Genomic DNA, 25,906 nt, shown 5'->3' on the forward strand with positions numbered 1-25,906 from the left:
AACTCTTTATTTCTGTCATTTCCTTCTATCAAACTTGAAATTTTAGGACAAAATACTGCTTGTAAAATTCTCATTTTAAAACTAATGAAGTTTTAAAAACATAATTCCCATTTTGAAATTAGCGAAATTTTAAAAACATATTTCTTTACTGTTTTAAAATTTGATTTTATATCCGCAGAGTTTAAAAATTTTAATTAATTTCCTTGTATGGTACATTTTATTAATAATATGAAAGGACTTTTACATATTTCTAATTTATCATATTTGATAAACTTATAGGAATTTAGTAAAATCTGCTTCTAAATGGTTTTCCATTGACTAGTGTAAGTTGAGTCTATCCAGAGAATAATATGGTTAAAATTTTCAGCAATAGAATAAGATTCTACATCTGGGAAGCTAATGCCAATATGCTCCCATAATCTTAGATGATTGCTAAAGCAATTCTCAGATTTGTAGGGTACCGTAAGAGTGAAGTTAACATTTTTTCCATTTTTTGCTATGTATTAAAGCTATTGGCAGAAATAAACACACACACACACACACACACACACACACACACACACACACACACACACATATATATATATATATATATATATATATGTATATATATATATATATATATATATGTATATATATATATATATATAGATAGATAGATAGATAGATATTTGGTAATATAACCATTTTAATAAGTACTAACCAGTCATTGAAAGTAAAGAAAACATTAATTCCATTTTTAATAAGATGTAACACTTCTTCAATTATTTTTCTCAAACTTATTATTAATAATCTTACTTACATCTTGATAGATTTTTATTCCTAAATATTTTTTCATTTCCAATTATATTTATATTTATCTTTAAACCTTCTATCTAGTAATTGATTTAACACTAAAGTTTCAGTTTTATTATTATTAAATTTAAGCAGCAATACTTCTTGAAACTTTTGAATTTTCTCATCTGTTTCTTCAATTGAATATTATAAGTCACCTATAATTAGTAAACTATGATCTGCAGAAAGCTATATTTTAAATTGGCGGTCCTTGTTAACTGAGAATCTGGCAATTTTTTCATTGCTTCTTATGCTATTAGGTAAAATTTCAATAACTAATGCAAATAGTGGAAGGGACAAGGGGCACCTTTGCTTTATGCCTTTGTTTAAAGTGAATCCTTGAGAAATGTAAGATCGACTTTTAAATTATGCTTTGGAGTCTCTATGCAGTTTTTATTCAATTTTCCAATAAATTATTATGGAAATGCAAACACTTCTAAAGTTTTTAAACTTAGTTCCAATCTACAGAATCAAAAGCTCTCTCAATATCTAAGCTAATTAGGGCCAATTTATTGTTCATTCCTTTTGATAAATCTAAGATAGATGCTATTCTTTTTATATTTTCATAAGCTAATCTAATGTCTAAATTATGTACTATATCTCTTAATTTTGTAGTGAAGATGGAAGTAAATATGTTATAGTCTATATTTAATAATGAAATAGGCCTATATGAGAAAAAACTAACTTATTACCCTTTCCTTTTTTAAGTATAGGTGAGATTACAGAAAATTTCCATAAGGCAAGAATTATTTTGTCACTCCAAATTATCCTGAAAACATCACTCAGTAATTCTAGAATATGCAAAGGATGCAAACTATACAATTGCATACTTAAGCTATCTTACCCTAGAGCTTTACCACTTTCCACTTTTTTAAAGATCTTTAACTGCTATTATTTATTTATTTTTTTTTGTATAATCTGTATGGAGCTTTACTCCCCAGGCATATGCTGAAAAGGGCTACTTGGCTCAGTTGGACTAACCTGGTCAACAAATGTAAAATAAATAATAATAAATAAATGATAATATGCTTATTCACCAGAGATATTTGTCGGTCTTTAATTTTATGCTTGTCAATTTTGTTATTATCAGTATTATTATTTTTATCTTTATTAAAATCCTCATGGAATTTTTAAAAATATTAAGCATTTTCTCTATGTCAGAAGTCAGCTTATTAGTGTGAGGATTTCAAATATTGTTGATTTTGCCCTTTTTCTTAACATCTTACTTCTATTAGTTAATTTATTTTTTCTAAAGCTATATCCACTATATGTGCTAAAACTGTTTGATATTTTCTCATTATTTTTAATGACTTCAGTATTAGCTAATTTCTTTGTTTGTTGTTCAGACCTCACTTTGCATATTTCATCCTATATTTCTACCAACTCTTTGTCCCATTCATTCATTTTATTATTATCCCATTCCATCTTTAATATGCATTTTTAAGGAGTCTCATAGTATGACTTTACATCCCTGACCATTATCATTCAAGGATAAAACATTCTGGATGTGCTTCTTAATATAACTCTTAAATTATTTTAATTTCATCGTATATACTGGGATTCCGTAAATAATCTGAAATTTCCTTATATCTTTTGACATATTAATACTTGGTGCATTATGATCAGATAAAGGGCAAAGAATAGTTTTAAAATAATTCAGTTTATTAAGTAAAGCTGTAGAGGCATAAATCCTATCAATTCTAGTTTGCATCTTATGTACATAAGAATAATGAGTGAAGAACAATGACTTATCTTCTGCGTTTAGTACCACATCAACTAAACTATTTTTACTAATCCATCTTAGTGCTTTAGCTGATGCCAGAATTTTAGCATTCTTCTGTTCACTTGTATCTTCTATACTAGATATGCAGTTAAAATCCACTGCTAAAATTAAACTTACCATCCAATGACTATGTAGTAAGTTTTAGTGATTTTTAGCCATTAATGCACCTACTCTGGGATCCAGTAAAAATAGCTAGTATATAGAGTTTGCCATTATATTTCATAATTACTAATATATACATTCCTTTGGAATTATTAATGGATTCTATGACCTTAGGCATTATATTAGATTTTCTCCAAAGTTTAGCAGTTTCTCCCTTCTTTTTGTTAAAAGAAGCAGATGATAATATATCGTGAAATACGTTATTTAAATATTGCATATTTTTATCTGACAAGTGAGTTTTTTTCAAAAATATAACATCTCTTCTGTTTAATTTTAGATATCTCATTAATGATTTCCTTTTGTTGCCATTATTTAATCAATTTACATTAATAGATAATGGATTAATACTATCCATACTTTGTATTTAAAAAAATTTCTTTAAACGATAATATGACACATTTATCCACCATATTAATTTAATTGTATATAAGATAAAAAAGCATTCCTCCAACACTATCTTAACAATCCACATTTTTTAATTCTTCCTTTCTACAAAATAAACTACTAAAACTCATAAATAAAAATAAAAACAAGTCTACAACTGTAAATGTATATATATATATATATATATATATATATATATATATATATATATATATATATATATATATATATATATATATATATATATATATATATATATATATATATATTACCAATAAAACACAATCTACAATTGATACCAAAGTTCCTAGTTTGCCTATTGAATAGACAAACTGCTATACTATCTGTTTACCTACCAGTACCTAAAAAAAAAAAAAAATCAAAAAATTAGCCAAAAGCTACTGTGATTTACAAGTAATTAATATAATATTATATACAAGTTAAAAATAATAAGAGGCTATTGATTTATTTATATATTTTTGATGATGTAAGTGATTTTGTCTGTATTTATTAAAACAAACTTCTTCAGACAGCAAGAGCAAATGCAAACTACTATACTATTTGTCTAGTTACAAAAACAAAATCACCACATATTCTAAAGACAACCACAAGGCATTCTATAGCTATGTCAAGAATCTCAATTGCAGCACTCAGATCTGCTCAAAGCTACAGCACAATGGCACTAAACATACAGAACCACCTGATATTGACAACATCCTGGCAGGTAGGTTCAATGTAAATTTCAACCCTCTCACCCCCGAAAGGGCCCATCTCTATACCAGATGAATGCCAAGCCCCTATAATCATGGCCACCCAGTTGAAAAATGCACTCACCAAAGCCAAGAATACAGCATCCATGGGACCTGAAAAAATGAACTGGTACCCCACCTAAGTACCATGTTCAGTCATAACCTCACTACAGATTTTGTGCCTACTGAATAGCGCACAGCTCTGGTGATCCCTGTCCACAAGGGGGAGATCCACCACAGACCTCAGTAACTACCAAACTATCAGTCTGACGAGTCTGATCTCCAATGCCATGGTATGTATTATCATGGACCTTATAAACAAAGACATAGGCAACCTGCAAACGCTGGACCCCACCCAGTTTGGGTTTGTAAAGGTAGCTCATGTCTCCTAAATCTGATTGACTTCTTTGAAGTAATCACCAAAGGCGTGGATGAGGATAAGGTGGGTCACAGCCTACATAGACCTCACCAAGGCCTTCAACACTATTCCCCACTCTGGTATAATTGATAAACTCATGAAACTGGGCATAACCCCTATGTCACACCATGGGTGGCCAGCTGGCTCACTGACAGAACTCACACAGTGAAAGTAGCCATTTCCAAATCTGTCTCCAAAGCAGTGATAAGTGGAGTAACACAGGGTTCAGTCCTGGGTCCCCTCCTGTTCTACATCTACTTCTTTGACTTCCAAGCCAACACAGAAGGCTTACGGCTAACAAAGTTTGCACACAACTGCAAACTGGGAGCCATTATTGAATCCCCTAAGGATGTGGACATTCTACAAAAGGGCCTTGCTGAGACAGATGCCTGGTGTCAAAGCCTTGGCCTCAAGCTCAATGCCAAAAAATGCATAGTCATCCCCTTTGGGAAAAACCCTGTGCCAATGAACTACCACATAGATGGTAATCCACTCAACACCGAAAGTGTGATATGAGACCTAGGGACACAGGTAGACAGTAGTCTATCCTTTGATAACCACATCTCCGCAGTGGTCAGGAAGTCCTTCTATGTGGCACATCTCATTAGATTAGATTAGATAGATTAGTACTAGGCTAACTGCCCTTGTGGGCCATTTTTTAAGCCTAGCCAATTACAAATGGTTTCTCATCCAGAAAAAAATAGGTCATTGTCCCCATCTACTCAGCCCTCATTAGACCTATTATAGAGTATAATGCCCCAATTGGGATGTACCTCACAAGACATTTGCAGCAACTGGAAAAACTGCAGAAATACATCACAAAGAGGATCACCGGCCTCAAACAGATACCCTATGCAGAATGTCTTAATAAACATCAGCTCTACTCCATCGCATATCATATACTCAGAGGCAATCTCTGCCTAACATACAAAGCCATGTCAAACCCAGAGCTGTTGAACATGCTTCACTTAGAAAAAATCCCAATTTCTTTGGGCCACACACTCTAGGGACCTTAACTTTGTCACCACAATAAACAGAACATGCTGGAGGGATAGGTTCCTGTCCCAGAGACTTCCCATACTCTGGAACAGGATGCCCATTCATGTCAAACAGAGCACCTCATTGGCCCTTTTAAGAAAAACCTGGACAACTGAATGGGAAATAGGAAATTTACCCCAGGGATCACTTCTATGTGTCTGCTCAACAGGGGCATAGGAAAATACATTTTTGGGTGGTTGAAGCCAGGGAATCCTTATGGCTAGGCTTATATAGGCCCTGGGGCCAATAGCCTTCTACTTACCTATGAACCTATGACCCTATAATGAACACAGTTTAAACAACCCTCCATTAAATAATGTGACCCAAAAGGAGTTTACATCACTGAAATAAATCTTTAAAAACACCATAATCTTGTGGTTTAAAACTGAACTACAACTAAATAAATAGTCAATTCATTCATAAAAGTACCTGGCTACCATATAATATAATAGAACAAAAACACATTGAATTGAAATACAACTATAAAAAACATCACATATAAACACTTAAAACCAAAAATATTACCTATCCAGTGCCTTCAGTTTTAATAAGCACTGTACTGAGCATGTATCATTCAACCCAGGAAAGTTATAAGCATTTAATTGAACTTGCCACTTAAGTTCACAGTGTTCCAATTAAATGCCCAAGGACCCCTTCTTTCATCAGGCAAAACTTGCTCAATTATTTTGAATTTAAAATGATGTTCTGGGAAGGTCATAATATGTCTGGCTAGGGAATTATGAGCATGCATTTTATTAATACTTTGAATATGCTCATATAGTTATTCTCTAAATCTGCATTCTGTTTTACCTATATAAAACCTTTTCCAGACCAAGCACATAGCCAGATAAACAATGCCTTTAGAGTTACAGTTAAACCTACCCTCGATCTCATAATTGGTATAACAGACCATAAAATTATTGCCAGTGTCAACATATTTACAATAAGGGCACTCTTTGCACTTATACATTCCAGGGCATCTATTTAAGGGAAATTTCGTAGAATCAAATTAATTTTTAAAATCAAATAAATTTTTAAAATTGGTACCTTTCTTAAAACAACCCTAGGATGATCACCAAATTTCTGTTTTAAATTAATATCATCCAAAAAGAGGTTCCAATTTTTATGTAAAATTCCCTTAAGGTAAATAGCATCAATACTAAAAGGGGAAACAAAACTCAGAGTGAGGCCAGTTGTCAATAAATTACTCTCTTGAACTCTATGGCCACCAAACCTTCCTGGGCTTTCCAGCCAGCTCTCATGAATTAAATTAGTTTAAAGAACCCAGTAGATATCTTACTTTGTACTTCATTGATTAATTGGTCCACTAAAATAGAGGGATACCCTCATTTAAGAAATGTATCCCTTAAATTGTCACACTCATTGAAAAAGTCTTGTTCTAAACTCACCATCATAGCTGCTCCGATCAATTGGCCTTTTACCACAGAGCTTTTTTGGTGAAAAGGATGGTAGGTAGAAAAATGCAAAAAGGAATTGGAATATGTACTATTTCTAAACATCTTCAAGGTATAGCTAAAATTTGCCTTGTCTTTCCTTAATTCAATATCTAAAAATGAAACCACATCAGAATTATAATCAGAAATCTGATTCTTGATTTACCCTTCTGCTTTTTCCTGGTACATGTATTGCTATTTTTTTTGGGGGGTGGCTTTTAGCTATATATTTTGCTACTACTCATCCATTACTACATAAACTTAAATAATCCTCTTTTGCTAGCCACAAATATTAAATAATCCAATAAATAGTGTAGTATGTATCTATGTAATAGTAGTATAAATTATCCATTAAATATTCCTAAACTATTTGCTCATTCAACATTATTGGTGCAGGGGTTAGTATTGTTACCTCACAGCAACATGTTCTCTGGTTCAATTCTCATTTGGGGTGCCTTCTTTGTGGAGTCTGCATGCCCTTCCTGTATGCATGTGAGTTTCCTCTGGGTGCTCTAATTTCCTCCCACATTTCAAATGCATGCATCTGGAACATTTTTCCCCAGGCCTCCACTGAAAATAGGCTCTGTCCCAGTTGGACTTTCCCATTAAAGAAATGTTAAATAAATAAACCTCTCAATAAATAATTAGAACAAAGTGGGACCTGAAGAGATTAAGTATCTGTAAACTTACAGGTGACAGGTAATCTTTGCATACTAAACTATTATACAAAAAGAAAATCAATGAACATATATATTAAACATGATAATAGGTATACATATATTTTATAGATCTAACAAAAGTTCTGAATTAATTTTAAAAGTACAAGTGTCTACATCTCAAAATTGTGTAACACTTGTAATATGATAAATATCAAAATATTTAAAAATCCTTTAGCTTATCAAACCAATTCATAAAATTTGTACCTTACTGAGGTTGAAGTAAATGTTTCGCTGCTTCTATGGAGTCAAAATAAAAAGATATGAATGAAAGAAATTAGATAGTTCAGGTAGTATTAGTAATCTAATAACATACAATATGCAAAAACCTTGAAAGTTCACATGACCAAGCTTCTGATTTTAGTTTTCAGGATACTTTCAGATATTTGTATATGATTTTCTATGTAAATTATATGAAGTGTTATGCATTCACATTTCTGCCATATGCAGGTATATGTAATACATATCTTTCTTTTAAGCAGTGTGTTAGTTAAGAATATTTACTTTCTGTCTTATTTGCTCACTAATATTCTGCCTTAGTCTATATAACTTGTATTTCTAAAATCTCCCATCAGAGTTATTTAATCATCAGTTCTCTGCTACAGATTTCAGTATGTGTATATATTTTTTTTACTTATGGATGCTGGTCTTTTATTAATCTTACATAGATATTTCATTCTTTGTCATATACATATTATTCATAAGATTTTTATTCTTATTAATTGTAGTGTTATAAGCAATCTTTACTATATATAAAGGAATTCCTGCTTGTTTATTTTTAATGTGTGTTTTTACCATATTAAACTGCTGTTCTGATCTCAGTTCACATACTGACATTAGAACTTGATTACAGGATGTGAAAATGACAACTTACAGCACACAGTCACTGCTAATTTCCTTTGTAAGTTTCTCATTCTTCATAATTCTTTTAAACTGCTCTAATCTCTAACATACATTTAACTTTACTTCCTTCCATTAATATGTACAGTTAGAGTTAATAACACTACAGCATAACCTATTAACATTCAGCAAACTGTAAGCAAATTATATGTTAGTAACAGCTCAATATAAAACATTACTATAGGTTTTGTTTTACCAACTTGAATAATTGCAGCTTTTGAAGAACTTGATGCTACAAATATTTTCTCTATTAGTTATTTATTACTATTAGTGAATAAAATTAGATAACAAGTAACACCACATTTTAGTGTTTTGTTTATATTTTCTGTCAGAGAAACGTTTTCAGTCATAGACCTTTCACATTTGCTGGTCTCAGTTAGTAATCTTGGCCATGTCCCCTTAAAAAGTTACTTGATTGAAAAAATTACTAGAACAGGAATAAATTCACAGAATTTCATTTTCAAATGAATTTTGCTTTTTCTCGATTTGTTTGCATTTAATATTTCTCCCAGACAATATGGTATATGGTATAACTCTTGCAGTTATCTATGCTGGTGGCATTAAAATAAATTGACTCTCATGAGTCATAGACTAGTGTGCTACATCCTGAAATTATAGGAATAACTGAATAAGTCAAAAAGTCAAAAGTCAAAAAGAACTATATTGTCATTCAGACAATGCACAAAAAATCACAGCTGAATGAAATTATGTTCCTCCAGGCTCAATGTACAATAGAAACACAGAAACAAATGCACATATATAACAACAGTGACAACACAGAGACAGAGCCAACTGAGGCGCAGAATGCATCAAGCCTCCTCAACCATGCACGATTCCATGGACTACAGCATTCCATTCAGCCACACCACCACCAATCTCCACCACACCATCACCATCTCCGTCTCAGTCTCCATCTCCAGCAACATCTCAATTCTGGTCCAGTCCCTCCAACACCACAGACCAAAAATAAATAAATAGTGGTTAAAATATTTATTTCATGTCTTCCTTTGCAGATGCCAAGCAATTTGTTTAGAGGAGGGTGTTCTGCTTTTAGCAAGGAAAACTCTTACTGACCATAACTCTAATTGGAATACATCCATTCACAACCACAACCCCTTTTTTCCCATTTTTGCAGATGGAGTCAGGATGTCACTACACCAGTAACAATCATCTAGAGCCAAGGTTTACACTGGCAGGTGGTTAGCCCTGCCCCAGGAGTTCTCCCACACTACACACTCACCCACACACTCACACCTATGGCAAAATTTGATTGTCCAGTCCACATTCTGCATATCTTTGGAATGTGGGATGAAACTGCAGCACCCAGGGGAAACCCACCCAAAAAAGGGAGAACATGCAGACTCCACATAGAAGGCACCCCAGTCAAGAATCAAACCAGGCAATCTCTTGCTGTGAGGTGATAATGCTATCCGTTGTGCTATTGGAGTACATATGACTGTTTTATGGAAGAATATTTAATACTTATGATTGCCCTGGCTTATATTTCTGAACACCTTTCTTCCCTTATTTTGAATATAAATGGATTGTGTTTCTTTAAGTGTAAAGCATAGTTGGTATCACATCAGTAGAAGTATGAATTATTGCTGTAGTATTTACATATATGAATGTGTCATGCCAGGTAAATGTCAGATGTCAGCCAGATTCTTAAGTATTTGGGTGCCCAATAACATATGATATTGCATCACAAAGCTGTGGGAAGTAAAGGATTGCCCAGCTGTAAAGGTGAGTAAATGGTATGTTTACTTCTTTTTAGTTGTCTTAACAAGAACGACAAGGCAACTGCACAAGCAGATGCCCTTTTAACAGGATAAGTCAGGAAATATAAGTCAGAACCACATAATTAACATAAAACTATGTGGATATAAAAGTATGTAAACAATATTAAACAACCAACATTCAACTACTTATATGCAGAATATCAGACTCTAAATAAACAGATAACGATTTATTTGCCTAAAATGTCTTAACTCATTCACTTCAATGGAGCTTAGGAAGTTTGTACTGTAACTTCCAATGAGCGGAGCCTAAGCCTTTTTACAGAAATAAATTATGTCCTCACATTTCAAACAAATGTTCATATCTGGACCCATAGGGCTTATGAAATAAGTATAAATGGCAAACTCTTCAGCACAAACTATTTTCACAGTGGTAGTATTTTTAGCTTCTAAGTCTTAAAATGAATTTTATAAGTCACACTAAACACAGTAACTATTACATTTGCAATATTATGTAAACAACATACAGTATGTCAGCAGTCACTCAAGTTACACACATGCTGTCAGCAGTATTTTACTCATCTAGCTTAAAGCTTTCATATGAGGCTAAGGAGTTCTGTCTGTGTTACATGGTTGTTGGGATATTTAGAAAATTGTGAAAATTATAACCATATAAATTAATATCATAAAAGCAACAGTTAATATCTATTTACCTGCACTAGACATAAGTCAAATATTAATGCAGTTGAGTTTGCCATTGAGTAAGCTTTAACATGAAATCTTTTAAAATCTTATGCACAGTATGGTTTTGGAATTATTGATGCAAATATGAACAAGCAACATTTGATGCCTAGACGCGTCAGTAGGAGTTAACTAGAGATGTACCTGGAGGCATCACTCGGATGTAGTGAGTCAAAGGACATGTAAACTATCAAAAATATCAACTGAAAGGTATAGTGACTACCAAATCCAATATGCACATAGTATCAGGAGAAAAAGATGGAAACCTCTCCTGCAACAGTGATCCTGCTGTGCATAAAACCACTGTTATGTGAGCTTTCTCCCCCATTGTATTATGCATTGTTACTATTGGTGTCCCACAAGGCTCGGTACTGAGACCTCACCTGTTTGCAATATACTTCTCTGAAGTCAAGGTAAATGTCGAGGGCCTTTGGCTGACCAAATCTGATGATGACTGTAGGGTGAGCAAAGTCACTGAATCCCTGAAAGATATAGATATCCCCAGGAGGGCCTGACACAGACAAATAACTGGTGACAGAATGATGGCCTACAACTTAATGCAAAAAAATCTAGAATTATACCCTTTGGGAAGAAGACCACCCTTGCAAATTACAACATTGATAACTCTTTCCTAAGAGTAGACCCAGTGGTAAGAGACTTGAGAGCTCTGGTTGACAGTAATCTGAACTGTTAACACCATGTGTCCATGGTGGTGAGAAAGTCCTAGTGCATGGCACAGCTTATAAGTAAGAACATGGCATGCAGATTTAAGGAGATCATAGTTGCACTATACTCAGTTCTAATTAGACTAATAATTGAGTACAATGCACCCATCAGCATGTACTTGCCCAGGCATTTGCAACAGCTGGAGTAGCTATGGAGGTTCCTCCCTAAAATAGTACAGGGCATAAATAACATGTCCTATGTGGACTGCCATATTTTGACTATGAATATATTTTTAATTTAGTTTGTTTTTCAGGCACACAGTTGTGAAATGCACTGTTTGTGGGCTACAGAAGTTTGTTTAGCAGTTAGTGTAGATGAGGGGTCTATATCAGAACATCGAAGTATTAAAACTTTGAATGTTCTGATATCAAACACTATTCAGCGAACACTAAGAATAGCGAAGCTGCAGAACAGTGAATTCTTTCCCCGGGAAAGAATTTGGTTGGCCATTTCTGTGGCTTCGCTATTCTTAGCGCTGTGGTGGAAAGTTACAGGTTGGGTTCAGGTAAGTGTGCGATTATTTGTACATTAGGGTTAGGGGTGGGTTAAGTGAGTTAGGGTTAGGGTGCGGGTTAGGCATGTGTGCGATAGTGACAGACTGTAGGGTTAGGGGCGGTTTAAGTGAGTTAGGGTTAGGGTGTGGGTTAGGTGAGTGTGCGATAGTGACGGACCTTAGGGTTAGGGTTTGGGTTAAGGTAAGTGGGTAGATAGTAGTGCATGTTTAGTTTAGTGTAGCGTTAGATGTAGGAATTTAAGTGTATGTGTGTGGTTGCTGTTTGTTTGATGTGCTTGTGTTGTGTGTATGTGTTTTGGAGCAGCAAATTTTTTCCATGGGAAAAAATTCACTGTTCTGAATGTTTGATATTTTCATGTTTAGATGTTTTGGGGCCGATAAAATAGCGTTCGCTATTTTCATCTTTCGATAACGTGATATAAACACTAGATGAGTAAGAGCTGGTTCCTGTAGTATGTGGTTTGATTCCCTCAGCCTACGTTTGTCTTCTGTGTGACTCTGTCAAGTTACTTCACTCCTTGTCTGCTCCTGAAAAGAGGCTCTTGTGAACAGTGGGCTGTCATAGGTTGTTAACAATTGTGTTATACATTGGTCTTTTCAATTCCTACACCCCTCATATAGATGGTAATTAGTACTTCTCTGTATACTATTTCAGTATGCATTCTAGCATGTGTCTTGTAGCTTGATGGGATGTCAGATGCATTTTCACTGAATGTGAGTTTCAAGGGGAAGGAGTGTTTACTGTTTTTCATACTAAGTCTGTTTTTAATGGGAAAGTATTTGATTTTCTTTAGAAAACGTCTGTCAAGTATTTTTTCTGTATATAAAAGTTTTAAATGCAATTCAAATCTCTGTGAAGACTGTAAAGGTAAAGAAGAAAATTGTATACATGCTTTCAGGTTTGAACAGCATTTATGAAATTGGAGGGAGACAGCCAAGTAATGGGATACTGTAATGGCTGCAGGGTGGGGGGGCAGCAAGAGAAACAGGAATGTTTTTTGGTAGAAAAATAATGAAATTCCAATTTTCAAAACAGACATCCGGGAACAAATTCTAAGAAGCAGAATTTATTTTCTCTGTCTGCATTTATTTGATTTTTTTTTTAATTTTGATTTGACTCTGTAATATTTTTTTTTTCAGCACAGATGGCTGGACTCAGAGCTGTCTTCTCCTTCTTGAATTCTTGTGAAATATTGTGGCCATGAGAGAGGATAGGGTAACTTATGATTGCATTGCCTAAAGACATATGAAAATATATCTGAATTTCAGTATCTGGTGCTCATAATGAAAAGAAATACCTTTTTTCTGCCTCTGAACAGATTCAGATAGGTCCACAGTTCTGATTTGCATACTATATGCTTTTTGTGACCTCTTATGTTTCTCTCAACTTTATTCTTTTCTAATGATTTGTAAAATACTACAGATTGATAACCTGAAGAAGAAGAGGATATAACTTACCCTTTTAATCTCTATAATAAATTATAATAAACTAGCAAAGTCTATATAGGAGCATGGATCATTTTCTTCCCATGGCAATAAAGAACATATTTTTCAGGGGCTAGGGTTTAGTGGTCGCAGTGTTACGCAAATTAAATAAAATGAACTTATTCCGTGAAGCAAGAATTCTACAGCTGAAGAATTTATTATTATTATTATTATTATTATTATTATTATTAATATTATTATTATTATTATTATTATTATTATTATTTTGTTTGTTTATTAATTAAGTAGATGAGATTCTTTTCAGTCACAGTCTAGATTCAGTCACACAGTAAAGCAAAGTGCAATCCATATATTAATGTGCAGTAGTTTAAACTAAGCAGAAAATTAGCAGTAATGAAAACCAGAAATTATGAGGCCAATGAATGAGAAGAAATTAAAATGTAGAGAAGGTAACAATGCATCATGACTGTAAGTTTAAGTTGACCACAATTGCATATAGGAGGTGTAATGCAATCAATAAGCAACACCTAAACAATTACATAAGATAATAAATACTCTGCAGCACTTTCACTGAACCAAGATACGGTTGCCCAAAACATGTCCAAAGCAATTACATGTGTAAGAATTGCATCAAGAACAGTTATCAAGACTATGAAGAAAACAAGGCCTAAATGACACTATGATATTGCAAAGCTTGTAGCAGAACCATTGCCTTTAGACGGCATAAAATAAATTGGGTGAGTATACAGTTCTCTCTCCTTTATAGCCAGTCTTCCATCTAAAGCCTACAGCCAATCTTATGTTCTAGTAGACTTCTGATTATTGAAATAATGTGGCTGAGGACCAATATCCATCTCTGGGGAAACATTCATTTTTCATATATAAGTGTTTGATGCTGTATATCTTCATAAATTAAATGGAGTTGCTTATTTGACTAAAGCTTATGACAGAATATCTCACTGAACTCCCTTTGAAGACTTAAGTTTGTATGGCTTCAATCATATCACTTAATTTTGGTTAGTTCATTATTACCTGAATACTGTAGGGGACTCTTACTCCTTTTTTCATCTATCTAGATAACTAAGGCTGCTATTTGTAAACCTGATTTGTATGCTGTTCTCTTTGGAGATAATCTGACCTTGCTTCAGTCTGATCATCCTGAATGCAAAGGAAAAGCAGTCTTAAGTAATTATCATTCTATTTCTAATTGTTTTAAAGAGAGCGAGCTTGGGGCAATTCACTGTAAAACAAAGACAGTGCTACTTAGAACATTGCAACCTTTAAAATGGTTTTCATGAGATGCACAGTAGTGGCATTTTTATTAAACAAGTTCGATATCTTATTTATTTCATTTATATATGTATGTATTTATCTTTGTTTACCAGGAAAGTCTGACTGGGGTTGATCCTGTTTTCATTGAATCCCATGAAGAAAAGTCCCACTGTTATTACAAATACAAAATACAGAGAACAGTATAGGTGCAGACATTAAGTAAAATAGTATTATTTTTATATTATACAGAAAAAAAGCTGTACAGTTTTTACACATGCAAAATACAGAAGATAATTTTTCATAGATAAATTTAATCGTTGTTGCATTTTACACTGTGAATCAAATATGTTTGTAATTAAAACTGTATGTACTGTTTAGGATCTGTAGTTGAAATTCAAACATGTACAGAAGTTGAATATATATAGTTACTAGAAACAGAGATATGTATTTCAAGATACGTTGGGAATTGTTAAGATATTATGTCATTTAATTATTGCAAAATAGGAGTTTTCATTAGTAAAGAAAGGTTAGAGTTTGCTGAGGCAGTTGTAGTTTTGGATGTCAATGTGTTTGTTTTATAAAGAATATTAGAATACAAGTGCAACATGGGACAGAAGATACAGAGAGTGATGGAGGGACAAGATGGATGTATATGAGATGGAGATTACCTATATATGAGACGCAAAAAGTGTTTATTGTTGCATCCGTCCTTACTATCATAAGTGATATAGTTAAATTAGTGTGTGAAATAATTGCTATGATGGTATCTGTCTGTTACAGAAATTATCTATCTATCTTTTACTTAAATTATTTCCTACAAGAGAATATTGTTATTCATTTGGAAAAGAGGAACTTCTGAGAACTGATTGATTGTAGCCAGTAGTCACTACTCAGTTTTAAAACTCCAAACAGCTTTGGAATTGCCATACTAAGTCCCCTGGGTATTACATTTTGTCTCACAAGGGCTTCTGATGGTTCCGCATGTGCAAATGGATACAACTAGTTCTCAGGCATTTATTTATCAGGCCCCTCAACTTCCATGTTTGCAAGGGAGCGTGTCACACTAGTTATTTCCCCTAAGTCATTACACTGCTACTATTTTAATCTGGCATTCAAAATAAGAAGCTTTCCTTTTTATCAGTTCTGGATATTTTTTTGACTCAAAAATTAGCAGAGGTGGACTGATAAAGACACTGCCTTTTGGTCATATCTATTTATTTTATTATTCATGTTTGTCAAGCAGAAGACATTTTATCTTTATGTTAACTGATTATATTTTATTGTATCTACACTTTTACTGCTGTTGTATTTATTGTTTCTATTACGTGTTAGCTTTTCATTTCATTTGTGTGCTATGCTTTGATAAAAAGCACCTAAATAAATTTGAAGTTGACATTCATAAATAAAATGTTTAGATTTATTCTGCAAACTCCATAACTGGAACACCATTTCACTTTATTACATTCTGCTAATGAATTTTATATTCAGCATGGAGCATTACACTAGTTCAGCATGATTGTTTACTTTTCCAACTGCACCAAAAACATTTCAGCAGCAGTTTATTCTGATCGATCGTTCTTCACTAGTCTTTAAAATGCAGTAGCACAAAATTTAGTAAACATGGGCCTAACACACTGAACATTTTATTACTTCCATTTATGTGTCACTCATTTCAGTATTTACTTCCCATTTATAGCCATTACAGGCCACTTACAGGAAAGTGTCATTTTGGTAAATAAATATTAAAAGCATACAATAATATCCTTTTTGCATTCTCTTCCCATATGCTTTGTCTATGACAACTATTTTAATATAATTTTTATTTGTGATTATGTACTCCCTGTACAATTTATTTCGGAATTTATGTATTTATTTTTTATTTACTAGAACATGGTCACAGCTGAAAAATGTCAATTTGGTCCTTTTCACTAACCTCTAAAATAAATGAACAAAAATAGCATTCACTTGTGTCCCTACTGGCCAGCAGACATGGAAGGTTTTCTGCACAACATCATGCTGTTCATTCCTGAAATAAAAGGCAGATAAATACTATGGTAACACTAAACCATAAGGGCTTGTAGATGGATGGATGGATAGATGGATGGACTAAAGTATCAGATCAAGCAAATCAAAAAGAAAGAAAAAAAGGTCACATTTGGTTGAGATGGAATTGGTATTTGTAATGTGCAAATAATCACTGGATGAGGAATCAGATGTCAGTTCCACTGAAATTAAAATCTGGTTAAAAAAAGTCCTAGACAAGGGAAAATAGCCATTTCACCTAGAAAGAAAGAAAGATAAAATAATTAAGAAAGAAAAAAGAATGGCAGAAATATGTGGAAAGATTAATGCTTAAAGATGATCTTGAGTGATATGAAGGGCAGGTACCCGAAACTAATAATTCTGCTCTATGGTGATAAAGGGCAGTAGGAGAAATTTATCATCTCCAGTTACTAGAAGTGCAGCGGTTAAAAGGTTTGATCTGAATTCTTTCATAAAAAAAATATATAAGATCTCTAAAGCACTTAAAGTAGACAAAGATTTGTGATTTGTCATGCTGTGCTTAAAAACTAAGCATATTACAAGAGCTAAAATGCACAATTAAAAAAATACAGTGCATGCAAGTTACATAAAGCAAATCAGGAAGGTTTATTCAAATAACAATGACTACACAAATCATGCCTGACTGTCACAGATCTTCTCTCACACAATCCATCCACCTCTGTGCTGGATGCCCTGATTTTCTCTTACCTTCTTCCTGTCTGTCTCAAATCTTTTTCACAAGATTGTCTTCTGTTTTAATGTATATGTGCCTGAACCACCATAATCTGTTCTCTGATCTTTTCTGCAATTGGAGCTACTTTGGCCTCTGCTCTTATGTCCTCATTTATTTGTCTGCCCTCACAGTGTGTATCCTACTACCCTTCTCAGGCAATTAATTTCCATCACCTGTAGTTTTTTATTTGCTCTGTCTTTACTGCTCAGGTTTCTGTACCATACAGTAGTACTGCTTGCACAACTGTTTTGCACACCTTACTTTTCAGTTTCTTTGATATTCATCTGTCATAGACAACACCTGGCACTCTATGCCAGTTGGCTGCAGCGCCTCTGATTCTAGACTTGACCTCATCATTCAGAGTGCCATTCTCCTCAACCACCCCTCCCAGATACTTGAAACTGTTAACCTGTTCCACTATCTCCCTGTCTATATCAATTCTTAACTTCTGATTTCCCCAATTCGCTGCCATTGCCACATTGTCTTGCATTTTGTTCTTCTATCCTTTGCTAAAGTTCTTGCTCAGAGTCTGCTGTAATGCCACAACATCTGCATACTGCAACTTTGTTGATCTTTCACCTGACACATTTGCTAATGTAATCCATCATTAGTATAAATAGCAGTGGGCTTAGAGCTGAACCCTAATGCACCCCTACTCCCACTGGGAACCCCTCTGTGAGACCAAACAGTGTTTGTACTTGAGTCACTGGATCTTTGCACATAGCCTGCACTAATTCCAACAATGTTTCTGGGACATCAAGCTACCGCAGGACTGCCCAAATCAGCTTTTTTGGGACATTATTATATGCTTTCTCCAAGTCTAAGAATGCCCAGATGGATTCTTTCCTCATCTCTGGCTTCTTCTCAACTATCTATCTCACTGCAAACATTGCTGCATCCTGACCTGAATCTGAACTGCTCATATCCCATCTTACTTTCTGATACTCTGCTTATCCATTTATCAAACATCTTCTCCAGAACTTTTATGCAATATGACAAGAGTTTCATAACTCTGCACTTTCCACTGGTATGGATATCCCCTTTGTTCTTGTACACTAACATGAGTATCCTTATCCCCTTATTCTCCAGTCATCTAGGATATGCCTTTCACTCTGCATCTCTATAAGTACCCTCAAGAGCCATTTCTTTCCTGTCTCAGACAGCATATTTATCATATTTGCTGTGAGCTCATTTGAGTCTGCTGCGTTCCCTCACTTAATTTTCCTTAGTGCTATTCCTGCTTCTTCTATGGTGGGCTCCTCTTCATTTCTCATTTTAGGCTGTGTCTTTGACAGTACACCTTCTGTGGGGTTTCTTCATTCAGAAGCTGCTGGAAGTACTGTCTTCATCTTAAAATGTCTCCTTCTAATTAGTTCTCCAATAGGCAGCTGAAACACAGCAAACATTAAAGGACCCAAGACTGAACCCTATTGCATTTCACACTCTATAGGATAAATCCGAAAGATGTTAAAAAATTGAAACAACTCACTGGAGGCATCAATATAGATAGGATAGAACCAATCTATACAGGAGAGGAGGGGCTACAATAAGGATGAAGATGATGAATTATGAAAATGCGGTTTGGGTATCAGACTTAAAGTGACACTCTAGTGGCTAATGCAGTTCCCTTACACATGGCCATAGGATCATAGGATTATAGGAGGTTACTAGGTTAATGGCCCTCAGGCCCTTATAAGCCTAGCCAAGAGTTATCCCCAAAAAAGAAACCTCAGTCAGCACCTGTTGCCCATGTCAATGAGGAACAAAGGTGGAACCCCTGGGATAAATTTGTGGTTTCCCATCCACTCTTCAAGGTTGCACTTGAAGAGGGTCAGCGAGGTACTCTGACATGTATGGGAAGTCTATTCCAGAGAAGGGGCAACCTTTGGGAAAGAACCCTTTCTCTTCAGCAGATTTTCTTGGTGTTGCATATTAGATTTAGGCCTATTGAGCAGAAATGCTTGAGGAGTTACACTTACGAATATGGAGCATCTCTAGTAGGGCAGGGGCCGATATTGCTTTCTAGGTGAGACACAGATCACCATACCTCTCAACCGTACCAAATTTCTCATTTTTTTACCAGTTTTTGAGGTCCAAATAATGGGGTGCCATGATTCCTGAGTGGCACCCTTTAATTTCTGAATTTCCCAGCTTTTTTTTAAATATTTCCCCCCGGCTTTTTGGGCTAATGTCAGCAACCTGCCAGCCTGTCTGAATTGGCTGAGGGCTTGAGCTTTGAGGAATTCACTATACTTTTTTCTGAGCAGCCAGCAAGTAGTGTGTGAGCAGTTGGACACCTGGAAGTAAGCCGTTAGACACCTGGAGGACAAGTAAAGTAAAATCTCAACACACTAGTTTAGCATTTTTCTTTCTGCCGCAAAACACTCTAGTTGAGCATTGCTCTGTATATAGAAGTGATTTCAATTACTGGTCACACTGTTGTATTTTTCTGCCATGAGGATTTGCATTTAAATTTGGCTCATAGAAGTGATTTACTGGTCTCTTTCTGCCACAAGTATTTCCATTTGAATCTGGCTTTGCATATAGAAGTGATTTACTAGTGATAGGGCTGTTCCTTTTTTTCTGCCATGAGGATTTGCATTTGAATCTGGCTCATAGAAGTGATTTACTGGTCTTTTTCTGCCATGAGCATTTGCATTTGAATCGAGTTCTGCTTAGAGAAGGGATTTTCTGGTCTTTTTCTGCCGCGACCATTTACATTTGAATCTGGCTCTGCATATAGAAGTGATTTACTGGTCACACTGTTCCGTAAGGCTCTACAAATAGATGTAATTTACTGGTCGCATTGTTTCTTAAGGATCTGCATATAGAAGTGATTTACTGGTCACACTGTTTTTCCTTAAGGCTCTGCATTGCATATAGAAGTGATTTACTGGTCGTACTGTTGTTCCTTAAGGCTCTGCATACAGAAGTGATTTACTGGTCACACTGTAGTTCCTTAAGCCTTTTTGTGTAGTGTCTTCATTTGCTAGCTTGTTCTAATAAATTGTATGTGGGGTTATATGCTACTGAACCTTGGTAAATGCTATCCAATCTTCTGTTTCACCTATGTAATGGGCTGGTTAAACAGAGTGACATTGCAGTTGTCAAAGAAGTGTTATTTAATGTGAGTGTAAGCATGTTGAAAGTGCAAGCTTGTGCTAAAAAAACTTAAAATGTTATATTCGTTCAGTTATTAGTTAAGCCTAGTTTGACATTGTCTTTCTGTAACCTGTACAAATTTAGCTAATTTAATTTAGTTTTTTTTCCTGTCACTACTGCATCTTCAATAATCTACTTGATGAAATGTTATTATACAACCAGATCCTATTCTATGAAAAAGGCATTTGACTTTATCTTCAACAAAGATCAGATTGAGCTCGCTCTGTAAGTTATTGCTATGGTATTGTATAATGCTTTGGTTTTTAACTAGAGGCTGGGCTATATACCCAAATGTTTGTGTACCCCTGCCTTAGACAGGCAGACAGTTCTTACTGTCCGCTTACGTAGTAACTATGAATCTGTTATCAGTCTGCCATCCATTCCCTATTGTAATATTACTAGCTTATCATTTTTTAATGTAACATATGCAATTATTTTTCAAGGGCAGCAGGCAGATGAAACAATGAAATATAAAGTTGTTTGCTAGCAGCAACCTCTTCATTAGTTACAGATCTCTTTAACATGGAATTATTTAGATGACTTTTACTTCTGCAGACATTGTGCCTATTTACTGATATTAGTGGATTGTAGAAGTTTGAATAGACGTTTATGATGAAAATGTTCTGAATTGAGCAGTTTTGTCATTATTAGTTCATGCATTTTGTTTCATTGCTTATTGGAAAGATGTTCAAAGCAATAAATTTAAAACATGCTCTAACAAGGGTGCTATATTATACAAGGAATATAATTTAGTACAGTCAGGAAGGTGCATCAAAGAACACATGTATGTTTCATGTGCAAGGGGCCTATGATTTGAAAACAGCCCAAAGGTAATCTTTATCCACTACTGGCCAAATGCATTTTCTTTGAATGTGGGTTTCAATGCTGTTTCAATGAATGTGAGTTTCAAGGGCAGAGAAGTTTTAATGCTAAGTCTAGTTTCATTGTGAGCCCGTATTGCTTTGTTTAGCAGATGTCTATTAGTGTTTGTGCTATAAAATGTAAAATAAAAGTTTTAAATGAAATCCAGATAATTATTGTAGAAGTAAAGCAGTATGCACATTACAGAGTTTATGGTAAATTGGGCAAAATAACCAAGTAATGGGACATTGGAATGACTGCAGGTGGACTCTGGGGTCATATTTTAGTTGCCTATTCAGTTTGTGTTTGAAAGTGGCTATCTCACAATTCCATGGGAGTAGGTGGGGTTACATAATTATGTACGCAAATTTTATATTAATCAACATGCAAGTTGTGTTGAAGGCCTTGGCCAGATCAAGGTAAGGCTATATATACTGACTTTCCCTCATCCAGGGCCTTAGTGACAGTCTCAAAGAAGTCAACTAGGTTCAATAGGCAAGATCTGCCCCGATGAATCCAAATTGGGTGGGGTCAAGTGCTTGGAGATTCCCTATGCCCTTGTTTATGAGATCCATAAAATAATATGCTCCATGGCTTTACAGATCAGACTTGTCAAGCTGATGGAGTGATAGTTTCCTGGGTCAGTAGTGGCACCACCTTTGTGCAAGGGGATGACAATGGCAATTCTCCACTCTGCTGGAATGAAGCCTGTAATAAGGTTGTGGTTGAATAGGGTGCTCAATGTTGAAGCTAGTTCTTGCTGGAGATAGTGTAGAATACAACCTGGGATACTATCAGGTCCCATGGAACATGTGTTCTTTGCCTTGGATAGAGCCTTTAACATTTGATCTATGAAGATGTGAGGTGTGGAACAAGTATCAAGGATGTCGACTGGGCCTTTGGGGGTGATAATGGGGTGAAGCTTGCATTGAACCTATCAGCTAGCAGGTTGGCTAAGTCAGCAGGATCAGTGTAAGTGGTACCATTAAGTACTAATTCAGAACATACTTGGGCTTTGCCATGGAGGTTCTGAATGTAACTGAAGAAGACTTATGGTTTCATGGTGAAATTGCTCAAGTACCAGTAGCACACAGAGATAAAAAAAGATGAACTGTATAATGCCGAATGCTGTTTTCCATAAGAAATCATTACTGGTGTAGTTCTAAAGTATGTGTCATAATAATTCACTTGTTTTGGGAGATTTGTCCCTTTGTCAAGGTGGTATGACATTCAAGTTGGTATATATAAGTTCAGGGCTGTGTCGGGGTTGTCCTCCACATTGGGGTTACATGGGTCTTGCTCCCTGCAAAAAAAAAAAAAAGACTATAAAGGATGTTTTTTTCACCCTTTTCAACTTTTGAAGAATTTTTTTTTCATCCTTTCAGAAAGTCGCTATATCATAGCAGAAATGGCTGACATTTTAATGTCCAATTAGTACTGTGTGATTCTAAGGTTTTACTTTTAAAGGTCTGGATTGTGACAGCTCAGAGATTTCTCATTTCCCCTAAAATAACAATAATCTCAAACATCTTATAAATAAGTAGAAGGGATGGGGGACTGCATCCCTGCAAAATTACTTTTACTTACATTTTTTTTGAAAAAAACTTCTTTTTCAATAAATATGTTGCTTTGAGATGCCACTCAAGAGGTTTAATCACAAAGCAGTCACACTTTAGTCTTGGAGTCACCATGGTTGATACTGATAGCTATAGATAGGTCAAGTTGAACTAGCGATGATCAAAAGCATTGATATCATGAAAATGTTGTTTGATACCCCCTGTGAAGGCAGTCTCACTGTCATGGTAAGCGAGAAAGCTATGTTGATACTATTCGTGATCTTGGCTACTGTTAGATGAGATGTAAACTGTTCATTTGCTATCTTTTCAATAACTTTGTCAAGCCAAGAAATGTTAAAAATAACACAAAAGTTACTAAACTATTGGATTTAAGGGAGGTTTATTAATAATCGGATAACTAAAACCTCCTTTAGAACAGAATGAAAAAAAATATGAAATTCGGAGGAAATGCAGAATTTGATAAATAACTGATCCAGAACATCTAAGCAGGTTATTAACATGTGAACCTAGAGAAATTTGTGACTTTCCCATAAGATGATAGTTGCAATCTTGAAATGACAGTCACAGGCTTGTCATAAGTGAAAATTCAAATATAGCCCAAATTGTAAATGATAAAAATAGTCTAGTAATTTCTAGTAACTATTCAATAGTTCTAACTCTGTATTCTAAGTTTCAAAAGTTTTATAAATTTGTTGACAGAGTTCTAGACTGAAAGCCATTGAGGAACACTGACTTAACAAAAGTTTGGTTGAAAACATTATTTATTTATTTATTTATTTATTTATTGACATTTGATTAGTCCAAACCACTTATCTAAAGTGATTTAGAAAGATGTTAGAGTACGCTTTATGAGTGGATAATGAAACTTTGTTCCAAACAATTGAAATGTACTGAGAAATAAAATTCCTACTATCTCTGGTTTTATTATTGTTTTTACAAAAGGTTTTGTTAAAATATTTAAAGGTTTTGTCAATGTTATAAACTTGCACATTTAAATCAGCTTTCAGTTCTTTGAAATTGAATGCTTTATAAGCTGAAATCAATTTACTTCTGACATAACAGTAATACAAATAGTATAAGTTTAAATGCTATCTTTCCTCACAATGTAAGTTAGAAATCGATGTTATTCTTTTTTGTAAATTCCCTTTAAGCTCATTTCAACTGAACCATGTTGTAAGTACAAAATACGCTACTGTATACATGAACTGGTTTGGAAGTTGTTATGAAGAGACATCTCTTCTCTCATGGATAGATTTTTCAGCATGTAATCCATTAGATTTAAAGCCCTATTTACACTATCCACATGATTTTGAATGTAAAGTTATCTGTAATATTAATTTCTAGGTCCTTGTAAGAAGTAAAACATTCAAGGAAGACACCTTGCAGAAAAAAATGGTTCCTTAAATCTAGGATTCCCAAAGCACATCATGCTACATTTTTCCAGACTGAAAGAGATTCCAGATTCAGATGCTCAATTTCAGATTTCCAACAGAGAAAGATGAATTTCATCAAAGTCTTTGTTGCTGCTGTGTTAGCCTTTCGATGATGCCTGAGTGAGAGATTGTGTTGAAGGCCTTGGCCAGATCAAGGTAAGCTATATATACTGACTTTCCCTCATCCAGGACTTTGGTGACAATCTCAAAGAAGTCAAATAGGTTCAATAGGCAAGTTCTGCCCCAGTATTCTGCGAATCTATTAACCCAACAGAAATTACATGTAGGTATAATAGTAAAGGCAATATTAAACAACAAAAGTCAATAAATGAGCCCTGAGGTATACCTCAAGGAATACCAAAACCATGACAAGGAAACCATTGGCTGCTTAAAACCACTTGTATATTGAGTCAAACACACAAGGTTTAGTGCTTTCATTAATTTGGTAGGAACTTCATCAGTGTGGTTCTGATGAAGTTCCTACCAAAGGAAAGAAAGCACTAAACCTTGTGTGCTTGATTCAATAAATGAGTGGTTTTAAGCAGTGAGTGGTTTCCTTGTCATGGTTTTGGTATACCACAAAGAACTTTAGCTGAATTTGATGAAAAAGAAAACCACCATCCTACCCAAGATGTGTAAGCACATTTTAAATCTGCATGGCCTCTTCAAACTCTGTCCATGTATAGTTTTATTTGATTTTTTAAAAAAAATTCATATAGCATATGAATAAGATGTGTCAAAGAGTGATTTTTCTTAACTTCAGACATGTCCATTAAGCCACGTGATCTGAAACACAGTCCCCTACAATCTGACGATCTTCTTCATACAAACTCTACTTGAATTGAATGCTTCTGTTTTTTAAATTTTAACCATGTAGGCCTCTAATATTTAAATAATGCACTTAAAATATTTGCATTTTCTTGCATCAACATATTCAACATTTTTAGCTTTTCCCTGTTTTTGACCATAAAGAGGAACTAATATCCCCGCACCAAATCTTGTGGTATGTAAATATGCATTTAAACAAGTATGTTCTGCAAGAAAACCCTTCACATGTCATGTAATAAACAAAAATCAAAACATATTTATTTTTCTATATTGGGCTTTGCCTATCTTCTGTCATTATGTTCTAAAGTTGTCATGCATGGTGCCTATTCCTCTGTTTAAACATTCTGTCCTGTTTGTTTCCCCTCTTTTTTAAATACTGTTTGGGAGATAACTCTC

The sequence above is a fragment of the Protopterus annectens genome, chromosome 3.part0 (assembly GCF_019279795.1).
Source record: "Protopterus annectens isolate FY-2018-M chromosome 3.part0, PAN1.0, whole genome shotgun sequence".
Lineage (NCBI taxonomy): Eukaryota > Metazoa > Chordata > Ceratodontiformes > Protopteridae > Protopterus > Protopterus annectens.